At 41.7% G+C, this 11,335-nt stretch overlaps 1 protein-coding gene across 4 annotated transcripts in view; it reads left to right on the top strand.

The window, feature by feature from the left end:
* Positions 1–11,335, top strand: part of pecam1 (platelet/endothelial cell adhesion molecule 1) — a 192,714-nt gene that overhangs the window by 129,947 nt on the left and 51,432 nt on the right. The gene's annotated exons all lie outside the window — the stretch shown is intronic.

Here is an 11,335-nt window from a genome sequence, read left to right as displayed (position 1 = left end):
AAGCTACAATTTGTCTGAGTGAGTGAGTGAGTGAGTGGGAAATAACTTTTTTTTTACTCATTGAATTTGTTTTTCTTCCTAATGTTTTCCACAGTTTTCCCCACCGAGAGCTTGTTTACCCTCAAACACTTTCATTAGTGTCAGTGGAGAGCTTTAGCGTCACATAATGGACTACAAAATTACAGTTCTGGGGCAAAACCTGAGTGCTTGTAATTTTTTTTTGTGCTTCATATTAAATAATCTACTTGTGTATCAGCTTTCAAAGCCCATGCCAATTAATCTCCAATAAATATTTAATGCTTCCGGTATCTTTACTCATGCAGTTGTTTCTCAATTCTCATTTGTTTTTCTGCCTTTAGAAACTCAAACTAATTCGCCTGGTTAATTGCTTTCTCTCTCATACTTCCAGATGTCTCTGAGCGACCGTTTCTCCGATTGTGTTTTTTAATAACAGACGGATCTATAAGTAAAGATCGGAGAGCTAGCAGCCTACCAGGGCTCGCGGTGATGAATAAGTCTTGACAGCGGTATTGAGGGATATATTGTTTTCTGGGACGTTGGAAAATTTCATCTGGCGAGCCTTGTGAGTGGATGCCAGCGAGAATTGTATCGGTACAGAGAGTTATGGGGAACAACTTTGGGCGTCTGAGGAGCTCAGAGGTCGGGCTGTGCTGTACTCTATTTATTTACTGTCCTAGTCCGCCATGATTAAAGGTATGATTCACTTCATGTTCTGAAACTTGGGGGTGAGCAGATTCCCTTACGTCAAAGACTTCATGCTCACTTGCGTCATGCTCGTCTCCTTTGGGGAAATTCCTTCACATACAGTAGGCAGCTGGCAGAGACAATGTCGACATGACTACGACATCAAACACCATCATCTCTCCACTGTTTTCCCTGAAGTGCTCGTGTCACATGAACTCTCCATAAAGACTGTGATGAAATATAGAACATGTGGAAATAAAAGGAGCATCTACTCGTTGCCTTAAAGCAAGTCTTGTGCTTGAAATAACACAATCTTCCTCTTACAAATGTAAAGTTACATTTGCGAGCAATTAAACCAACATTTGCTCAGTTCAATACACTTAGTGGTTTTGCTGCTGCAGCCTTACTTTGTCTGGTATGACCAGTGGCAATTGGTGGCTAATGTTAGATGTTAGATATTACTGTGTAATTGAGTCAGTTCACTGGCTTTATGACTCATCCCTGCTTATGCTACTGTTACACTACGTTTTAGGGTGTCTGAATACTCAGCATGTAGCATTTATTCAATAATTTGTGCCCTAAAAAATTCCCACATGCGTCCTGAGCATGTACACTATTACTGTCAACGGTGGGGCAAAATGATGAGTCATGTCAGTGTCCGAAACATCAATGTACTGCTCACCGTGAACCATTGATTGTGAGGATTAAATGGAGACTAGTGAATGACTCTCTGTCAGACTGCCTGATGATGACGTCTTTAAAGCAACTCACTAAAAATCATCATCGGAAATTCAGTGTTCTGTTATGCTTTAATTGCGAGCTGTGACCACAGTTCAACAAAAGTCACATAGTCTCACTTTAAATGTGTTCATTTTCATAATCTTTTTAGTACTTTTGTCTTGTTTTAGTGAATCTCCCCAGTCAACTTACAACAAAGCACACTTTTAATTTGCACCACCAATAAACAGAGCTGCAACAGCATCAGATTTAATTCTCGACACGTGTTTCCTTAAGCCAAGTTCACATTACACAACTTTCAAAGGCGTCAAATTGCTGTGCTGTTCACGCTACAGAACTTGCTATCTTGTAATCGGGAGTCTTTAAAGGTATAATATGTTACAGTTGTCGGTTGGTGTTTGCAAACACCCGACATTCTTAGTTGGGCCCTCCTCCTCGGCTCAACGAGCGAGCCAGAGAGAGAGAGAAGCGATGGTGGAACGAGATATAGAGTGACTGAAGAGAGGGGGCGCCGTTAGTGAGAACAAAGCAGTGAATCAGAGAAATAAAACGTTATTTTTTTCCTCATTTTACAGCAGCCACATGTTAAAGCAAAAAATAAACAACTAAATCTGCACAACTCTGCCGCGTTGCTGGATTTTGAATGAATACAGCCAAAGGGGAGCTTCTGTCTGCTGTGGCTCAGTGCCGCTCCCGGTCAAACTACTGACGCACACCGATCTATTAGCACTCTGCACACAGCAGAGGAGAGACATAGGAACAGGGGAAACCCGCAGCAATGTAACAAACCCGTTCTCATTCATGAAATACAGCTGCTTTATCTGACAGAGCTAAAGGACTTGTGACTCGGCATCAGAAGCCGAGGGGCGTGACAAAGCGGTGATATTTGGCAACATGGATGGGCTGCACACCCTGCGGTTACACCTCTACGTGGGACCCAAAGGCTGTTTGAAGATGCCCAGAAGCGTCCTGAGTAAAGCTAGATAAGAAGAAAAGAGCAAATACCGGCAAAGGGCATGGTCTCTGTAGAAATAGACACTGCCACACATTTGTAGTGGGGCATAAGTGATGATTGAGAGGGATTATTTTTGTATCAGTCTATACATTGTTTTTTAGGAAATTCCTTTATATTATACCTTTAAGTCGTTGTGGTTTTCACACTACATGACTAACCAGCAACGGGGGGGGTCACACACTACATGATCTTTCACCGGGAGGAATCCCGAATGAGGTCTCCAAACTGCATTTTGTCACGAAAACACACGCAAGAAGCGATGTGGGCAGTCATGCTCTTTGATGTTGTCGTTGGCACACATGTTCACATAATAGCCTGTCTTTATTTCTCCTTTGGGATCAGTAACGGTGTAGTGAAGTTGGCTGGTAAAGTTCCTAATGTTACAGGCGAGCGACCCCTCCGCTAGGTTTCCCCTCAACCCGTGTCTCGCACTCTCATTGGTTGTAACTCCCTGACAGACTTCCCAACAGATCCAGATGTTTAACATGCTAGACATCTGGAATGCACCAGCAAACTCGGCTCGCGTCTTTGAACAGTTCACACATAACGCTCCAGCACCGATGTGCGAGCACCGAGCCAACGCAGATTTTCCTCTGATCAGGGGTTTTGTCAGGGAGCTCCAAAAACCATCAGCGAGTGGAAAGTCATGGCTAAAGTCGTGTAGTGTGAATTAGACATTATGCTGCCTGTTGGAAGAAGCTGTCACCAGTCTAGTGTTTCTCTCGTAGTTGACATTAAGTATAACAACCAGACTTATATGGCCAGGGGCAGAGTACAAATGATGGCATGAACAATGAGCTCAACAACTTGATCTTTAGCATGTTGGTGATGCATGCGGGGTACCATGTCCTTGTAGTCCCCTGCAGTTATTTTCTGACAACGGTCTATTTCTCGCAGGCTTTGCCCTCTAACAGGTTCGATTGGCTCGCCTACTTGCTCCTGCAGAGCAGACAGTTTGTGAACTTGTCGATGGTCATCTTGTTGGTAGGTGTCAATGACCTCCATATGCTGGTGCCCGGCTCTCCACTCCAGCCTGACTCCAGTATGTAGAGGCCAACCATGTTGACAGACGATTATCACTCACTCCTTCATTGTAAGAAATGTTATGGGTGAATTTGTTGAACTCACCATAGCAGCAGAACGCCCAACTGATTTTATTCCAGAGCTCCTCATCAGTAAAGATATTGAAGCTACCGGGTCAGTCAGTGCTTGACAAGTTACTGCTGCTACTACTTATTGACCTGCATTGGTAGGAGGGTTGTCGTATACGGTGTGTAGCAGTTTCCCTCTCACTAGTTTATTCTTTTTTTCTCCAAACTTCATTTATTGAGTTTCCAAACAGATCATGAATGACAAGTTGAATGTCGAGCTTCAGTTAAGATTTTAAATAAATATAAAACAGAACAAATTTAAAAAGGAAATTAACCATAGAATAGAAATGAATTGTTCACATATGAGAAATAAAAAGTTGTATAAGGTGTTTTCGGACACAGTTGTGGGGACTCTGAGAGGAAGTGTCCACTGGGGAGCTCTTCCTCCTTCAATGGCTTTTTTCCTGTTTGCATTCGCACTGCAAATAGGAACGATGAAGTGACAGTAGTTGAAGGCTCATGTGTTAAACCAATCACCGTACACTTACGTCACTCATTACCTCACTCGTGCTGGGAGAGTACCTACTCTGACATTGGAGCTAAAACTAAACATACAGAATATCGCAGGAAAAGTTAGTTTATCAGCGTACAGTATGTGAAAAATGGTTCCCATGTTTTTCTTAAACTGGCAGAAGGATTTTGATGCTGATCTGCGTGTGATTCTGGGTGAGGTCAATAAGGCCTGTTGGGCGTGACCGTCCCACCTCTGCTATAAAAGAGTGAGTGAGGGCATTTGTCCGCGTCTTTTGCATGCCATAAAGGTCAAGGTCAGGGAGTACAAGCATCTGCTCTTTCCCTTTAAGTCTAAGGGAGCACAGACGGCGTGCAAAACTAAAATAAATGTTGCACATTATGACCCTCGCTCTTTGACCACAAACGGAACCGAATCTAACCTCATCATACAGCCTGCTCTGGGAGGGGTTGGTGGTTGTTTCATGATTGGCTGATGAGATACAATAGATAACTTCTGACAGTATCTAAGAGTAGTTTGCTTTTAGAGATGTATAGGGGCTAATGTGCATGGTGTAATACTGCATAAACACTATAATGTGGCATCCGCTGGGGAAATTTACAGAAACAGCCACTTCTGCATGTTTTTATCTGTTATTTCAGATTCATTGCTTCTGGCATTGTATTTTATGTGAATCTATAACAATTCTGAAAATATGCACTGATGAGGCTCCAGTTCTCCGGGGCTTGTAATAAGTAATGAATTTTATTTATGACAGAAAAGCTGGACAATGAGAAAAAAAAAGTTCATAAATTGAGATAGAAAGATGGAAAAGTGACCAAACATTGAAAGTGAACTGAAAGTACAGAACTCTGAACTCAGTCAGTGGTGTCTCCATAGAGGAAAACAGTGTTGCTGTTGCTGTGAGCTAATAAATCAGGGCAGCTTTAGTTACAGTAAAGCCACTCTGACATGTGATTATTAATAATTCATCTTCATTAAATCCATTTCTTTTTTTTTTTGGTGCAATACAATCCCAAGTTGCTGCCCCTGCTTCCTTCCTATATCACAAAGCGCAGCCATTAGTGTAGCGTAATAAATAAAACAGCCTTTCTGTCATGACTATGCCTCTTTACATTTAAAAAACATTTAGATGATTCACTGTTCTAAGGCTCTGGAGCATGAAAGTTTTTTAAATCTACAGGCATTGGCCCATAAACTGCCCGTAAGGAGATAAAGCTTTAAAAATCTTCATTTAATATTATTCCTCCAGCTGCAAATAATGATTTAAAGGGAACATATCATGCACTTTTTCAGTGCTTGTGCACATACATTTGGGTATCCGGAGTAGCTATCAACCCACAAACTGTGAAATAAGACAAACCAGTCCGTTTTTTAGGGGGCTTCCGATATCAGAAAACATGTGATTCAACAAGCCAATTTAGATTTGGCTCTTCTTCATATGTCACATGCAGACTCATTAGAATATAGCGCCCTAGGTTTGAGAACTACCTTTGCAAAGGTGCACCATATTTTTCTCACAAGCCAATTAGACTGGGCTTTTTCAGGAGGGGGTCTTAAAGGCGCTAAAACGGAGCGTTTCAGACCGAGGTTGAGTACAGGTATATTCAGACAGACAGTAGGAGGAAAATAATGTGTTTTTTGAGCTTTAAAGCATGTAAACATGTTCTAGTAGAAAACCAGAATACAAGTATGAACCTGAAAATGAGCATGATATGTCCCCTTTAATACTTAAAGTGTAGATTGATGGGTTCATATTGAACATGCACAACAAAACTACACTGTAATTTTCAGGTATTTAAAAGCAATTTTGAGCAAAATAACTTTGACAGACTGTAGTTTCCTTTTAGTCACAAAGAAACAAACAAAACACAACTTCTTTTCCTATACTGCGTTACAAATGTTTTAGCTTTTTACACCCAAAGGAGCTTCATTGTTCTTCCATTTATTGAACCAGAACTTCCTCCTTACTGCCGCCGAGTCCCATTTCGTGCTGTTGACTCTCGATGGAGCTATAGATCACTGAGACAACAGGAGACGGCGGACTAAAATGCTTTTAGAGGAGTAAGAATTTCATTTTAAACAGCCGGTGGTTACAATTTCATCCGAGACTTTTTTCTATGACTGTGAGGACACCGGAAATAAATATCTTTCTTCTCCCAGGTCCTTTACCTGGGACTATTATTGAGACAATTTATCACTGTCATCTACAAGCCACAAAGACGTCATACTGTATATGGGGACATACTTTGGCTGCTAACATACAATTTTCCTGTTACTCACCTTTCCCCCCCTCAGCTTCCTGTGGATCGTTAATGCAGTCCTTGTCTGTAGGATCCAGGCTGCATGAGTATTTATTAGCAGCTGTCGCATATTGGCTGCATCAATAATTAGTCACTGTAAAGTCATTTGGGTCCTAATTACGGGCGGGGTCCATGTCAGGGTGATCCATCAAACTAGTCACACGTATATCGCACATGCAAGATGCAGGCGTGGGAGCATCATCTGCCATCCATGTCAATGTCGCATCTCTGCGGCGCATAATGAGGCAATACAGTAGGAAGATACCGTAATGACTCATCTCCAGCAGGGAAACTGTTCAATAAACTCAGAAGCAGTCACTCATTTTAACTGCAAGTGGTGTTGCTATAACCATGTTAATGTGATTAGGCAACGGAACATTTATATCTTCATGGCATTTGAATTCTTACTCATGCAGTAGCCTGTGCTGAACTTACATTTTGGTGAGGCTCTTTTCATACACTGTTCATAGCTATACTGTACCTAGGAAAAGTAATGCACTGTAATTCGTATTTATCCCACAAAATCAATTCGTATGTAATCAACATAATCGTGAATCAGGAAGTATAAAGAGCGACAAGCGCTGCATAGGGAAGAGGTTGGGGTGGATGGGTGGTAGGGATGTCAATAATTAACTGTTTAACCGTTAACCAACATTAAGAATTATTGGTTAAACGGTTAAAAGAAATATTAAAAATTAAATAAAAAGCTGAAAAAAACTCAGAGGAGCGGCTTGTCACCTAAAGGAAAATAGCTGGTCCACCTTAACAGCCCACCTTAAGAGAGTCTTAGCCGGTGTTGTCAGACACAGAAACTTGGCTCGGGTCTTGAGGAGTTGTAGCATTTATTCACCAACAAATAAACTGTACATACACGCCACCGACAACCCCACACTCACCGCTGCCACACACATACGGTCTGTCTGACACTTGCTAACGTTACGCCATGCTGACAGACCGTATGTGTTTTACAACGGCGAGCACGAAGCCACTAGCCACGCTACAGTTGCGAATGCAGCACATACGCACACGGTCTGTCGGGCATTCGCTAATGTTACGCTGACGACCTCGCGGCTAAACTAAATGATGCAGTGGAGACTTTTACTGGGAAAGTGGCTACATGTGGCTGCTACAGTAACTCTCCCGGACGGGTGAACTGGGGACTCAGTTGTCTGTTTTGCGCGTACACTGCAGCTGGTGATAAATGATGGATTTAACCTGTTTGTGCATTGACTTATCGTTGCAGCTGGGCGGCTCGTTAGGTGCTAAAACCACAGCACAGCTGCATGCGACGCTCTAATCTTGTCAGTTAACGGTTAATAATTGGTTAACGGGGGTCAGCTATCGGTTAAAAAACATTCTAAATTAGCTAATAGGTGGGTCAAAAAACATCAAACTTTTGCCAAGGAGACCAGTGTTTGAACCCCGTGTGAAACAAGTTGATGTTATCTATTTGTTACTGTACGTAACTTCCGTACCTAAGTTACGTCACTTCATGAGTTATTTTAATCCAAACCACAATATTTTCCTCAACCTAACTAAGTAGTTTTGTTGCCTAAACCTAACCAAGTTGGTACTTGTGAAGACAGAAGTTTCTTTTGAAAAGACTGTATGCACATAATGAGCGGACGTGTTGCTGCATGGACGAAAATGCAGGAATAACCTTTCGTAAGATATCATAGGAAGTGTTGTATGAGGATACGTTGTTTTGATAAATGGAAAAAAAACAAAGACAGAAGATGAACAATGTGAAACTAGACATTTCTCTCCACTAAAATGCAAAATGTAAGTGTGATATCTTTTTTTTAAAAGATGTTGTGACCGATACCAGAATGTTTTTTTTCCCAAATCCATTAGATTTTGTCACCCCCGATTGTAACTTTGCTTTTCGTTTACTTCTAAATGTCACACTTTTTTTTTTCTTTTTTTTTTTTTAAGCCTGTGCCCCTCGTGAAATCTCTAATCCAAAAGATGCTTTAACTGTTGCTTGTGGCATAACAGTTTAGAATAGATCCTGCATCCTCTTGTGAGTTTACACACAAATTATTGGATGTTTACCTGCTGTAAATAATTTGCACAAAGGATTAACAATGTGGCCAAGTGTGTGTGTGTGTGTGTGTGTGTGTGTGTGTGTACTGCACGTGATGCGGATACATTACTTGTGGCGGTGTTTGTGTGTGCAAGTGCATGATGCACAGCCTGTCGACAGCCATTGATCCATAGCAGTTCCTGCAGTAAAAGTGTGTGTGCTTTTTTGTTTTTTTGTTTTTTTATCACTGTGCGCCATTTGAAATGTGCAAAATATGCACATTTGTTTAGCTCTGTATGCTATAGCACCTGTGAGTATCTACTGTATATCTATGGCTGTGTCCGTACGTGTGTGTGTGTGTGTGTGTGTGTGTGTGTGTGTGTGTGTGTGCTGCACATGATGGGTTATAAAACAAACCTGATAGGACCCCGGCACGTTGCTGAGCACATTATCATCAGCTGGCCCCAGACTTTTATGGCCTGCCACACCTCCCAGCCGTACCACAGCTCACTGGTGTTTTATGGGTGCTGCTCCCACATACAAGACGGTGCAGGGGAACGGTGGGGGGCTAAGATGTAAATTATAGACTGCCGGCTGCGGTGAAGGTACCGGAACAATCACAGAGCTCCCGGCTCGTGAAATATGTGTCCACCGATGGAGAGGGAACGATGGGGATGGGGTGGGTGAGGGGATAACGTGGAAACTACAGCATCGACAGACACGTCACTAACAAGATCGTCTAACAAAATGTGCGGAACATTACTTTTTAGACATGAGAGGCCTGCGTACAAATACGTGTTGAGAGCCAACTAATGATCCAACAGTGATTAGATGCTGAGACGGTGCGTTAGAGGTCAGTGGGAACTGGAGGCTTTAATGATTTAGTGCCATGTTTGGCTCACCAGAACGAAATGCCTCTCAAATTCCATTTATCTTGAATTTCACAGTTGAGGATTTTCTCTTGGCCGGGGATGCAGGTAGCCTGACCCAGATACTGTGCAGTCTGATGAATTATTTTGTCTCTGATCTCGGTCTAATTCCAGCTCAACTGAGTGTAGTTGCAGCAGCAGCTTGAATTATGGTGCTTTTTTTTTTTTTTATATATATATAAATGAGTGTGTGTTTGGCCCTATCGGGACCTGATGCCTTATTCAGCTCCGGTGCCAAAACGCTGCGAGTTCATGTTCCCACAGTCATGCTGATATTTGGGAGATTATGGGATCAGCAGAAATTAGAACGCTGCAGCTGCCGTGGCATTAGACTGACATTACAAATATGACTTGTATGCTCATGCACAACATGCACACGCACCATTATCCACATCATCCTTGTCTTTGTGATATTACCTCTATACTTTTCATTTAAAGATAGTTTTACACAGTGGTGGAAAGTACAGTACATTTACACAAGTACAAATACTGTACTTAAGTAGAATGTTGAAGCACTTAAAGCTGCATTCGGTGACTTTGAGCAAATATGATAAAAAGTTATTTTTATAAAACAGTCACTATATCCTGACAGTAGTGCATGAGACAGGTAATCTGTGAAAAAAATCATGTTCCTCTGAGTCCTCCGGGGCTCCTAACGGTATTTGCAAGATTTCACTGCGCCCGAAGGAAAACAACGAATCGGAGCCGTGGAGTCTCTACAGCAGCTGTCAATCACTGCTCGCGAAACTCGTGAACTCCGATCAAACAGTTAAACTAGGCAGCGCTGATCAAATATGAATCAATATTCTGTTACTGTAATGCCTATTTCTCACCTCAGATGTTTTCAGAGTCATCTTGTAGTGTACTGTTTAACTGTAAAATGAGAAAGTTTGCGCTGGCTGGTCTGCGGTGCTTTGGCCTCGACTGTTTTCAACATGGCGGCCGGGTCACAAACTTGGGCTCTGATTGGTTGTTTTGGGTTTGGACCATGGATGTATAAAGAGAACTGGATACAGAGTTGGAGGTGAGCTCCTGTTCATTCCTATGAAATTCGCTCAGTGGTGCATGAAGCCAAAATGGCTCGACTACGGAGTGATAAAGTATCCGGATCGTCCGCCGATCTTCCGCATCCATTGGGCCCATAGAGCAGGCACAGTAGCGTTTCCTTTAACTCCGCCTCCCAGCCTCGGTCTGGGTCTCATTCCCATGAACGAAGGATCTGCAGAGTTACAGACGTCTCTTTTCCAATGTAAGTCTATGTTAAAAAAGTATTTTTGGGCCCAATGGCAACACGTGACAGACACGGATGTTGTAGTACCGCCGTTTGGCCACTACAAATATTTTCTTCAACACCTGGCGCTCTTCCTGGGGGGCTGGTTCGGGCGAAATGAAATTTTGCAAATGCCATTAGGAGCACTAGAAGGAAGCTGAGGAACATGTTTTTTTCACAGATTATCTGTCTCAAGCACTACTGTCAGGATATAGTAGCAGTTTTATAAAAGTACCTTTTTTATCAAATTTGCTCAAAGTTACCGAATGAAGCTTCAAAGTAAAAAGGTACTTAAAATGACTACTTCCATTTTATGTTACTTTATACTTCCACTTTACTACATTCCAGAGGCAAATATTGTACTTTATACTTATTATATTTTACTTATTATACACTTGGTAATTTGCAAATTAAGATCTTTTACATGATGCATTGTTAAAATGATTTTTAGTTATACTTTACTGTTACTGTGGATACTTTAAGTAGATTTAGCTGTTGATACTTTAACTTTAATGAATTAGCTATTTAAATTGAGTAACAATGTGCATGTGTGACTTTGACAACTTGTAATATGAGTATTTTCATCGGATGGTATTAAGTAAAGAACATAAATACTTCTTCTACCACTGGATTTACTACTGTAAAAGTCTCTCTTCTCATAACAGCCAGGTTACAAGATTGAAGCAGAAGTGTAAAGATCCGCAAAAAGGACCATGCACGTTGTTG

Source organism: Sebastes umbrosus, chromosome 14 (genome assembly GCF_015220745.1).
Source record: "Sebastes umbrosus isolate fSebUmb1 chromosome 14, fSebUmb1.pri, whole genome shotgun sequence".
Lineage (NCBI taxonomy): Eukaryota > Metazoa > Chordata > Actinopteri > Perciformes > Sebastidae > Sebastes > Sebastes umbrosus.
This window is presented reverse-complemented; position numbering and strand designations above follow the sequence as displayed.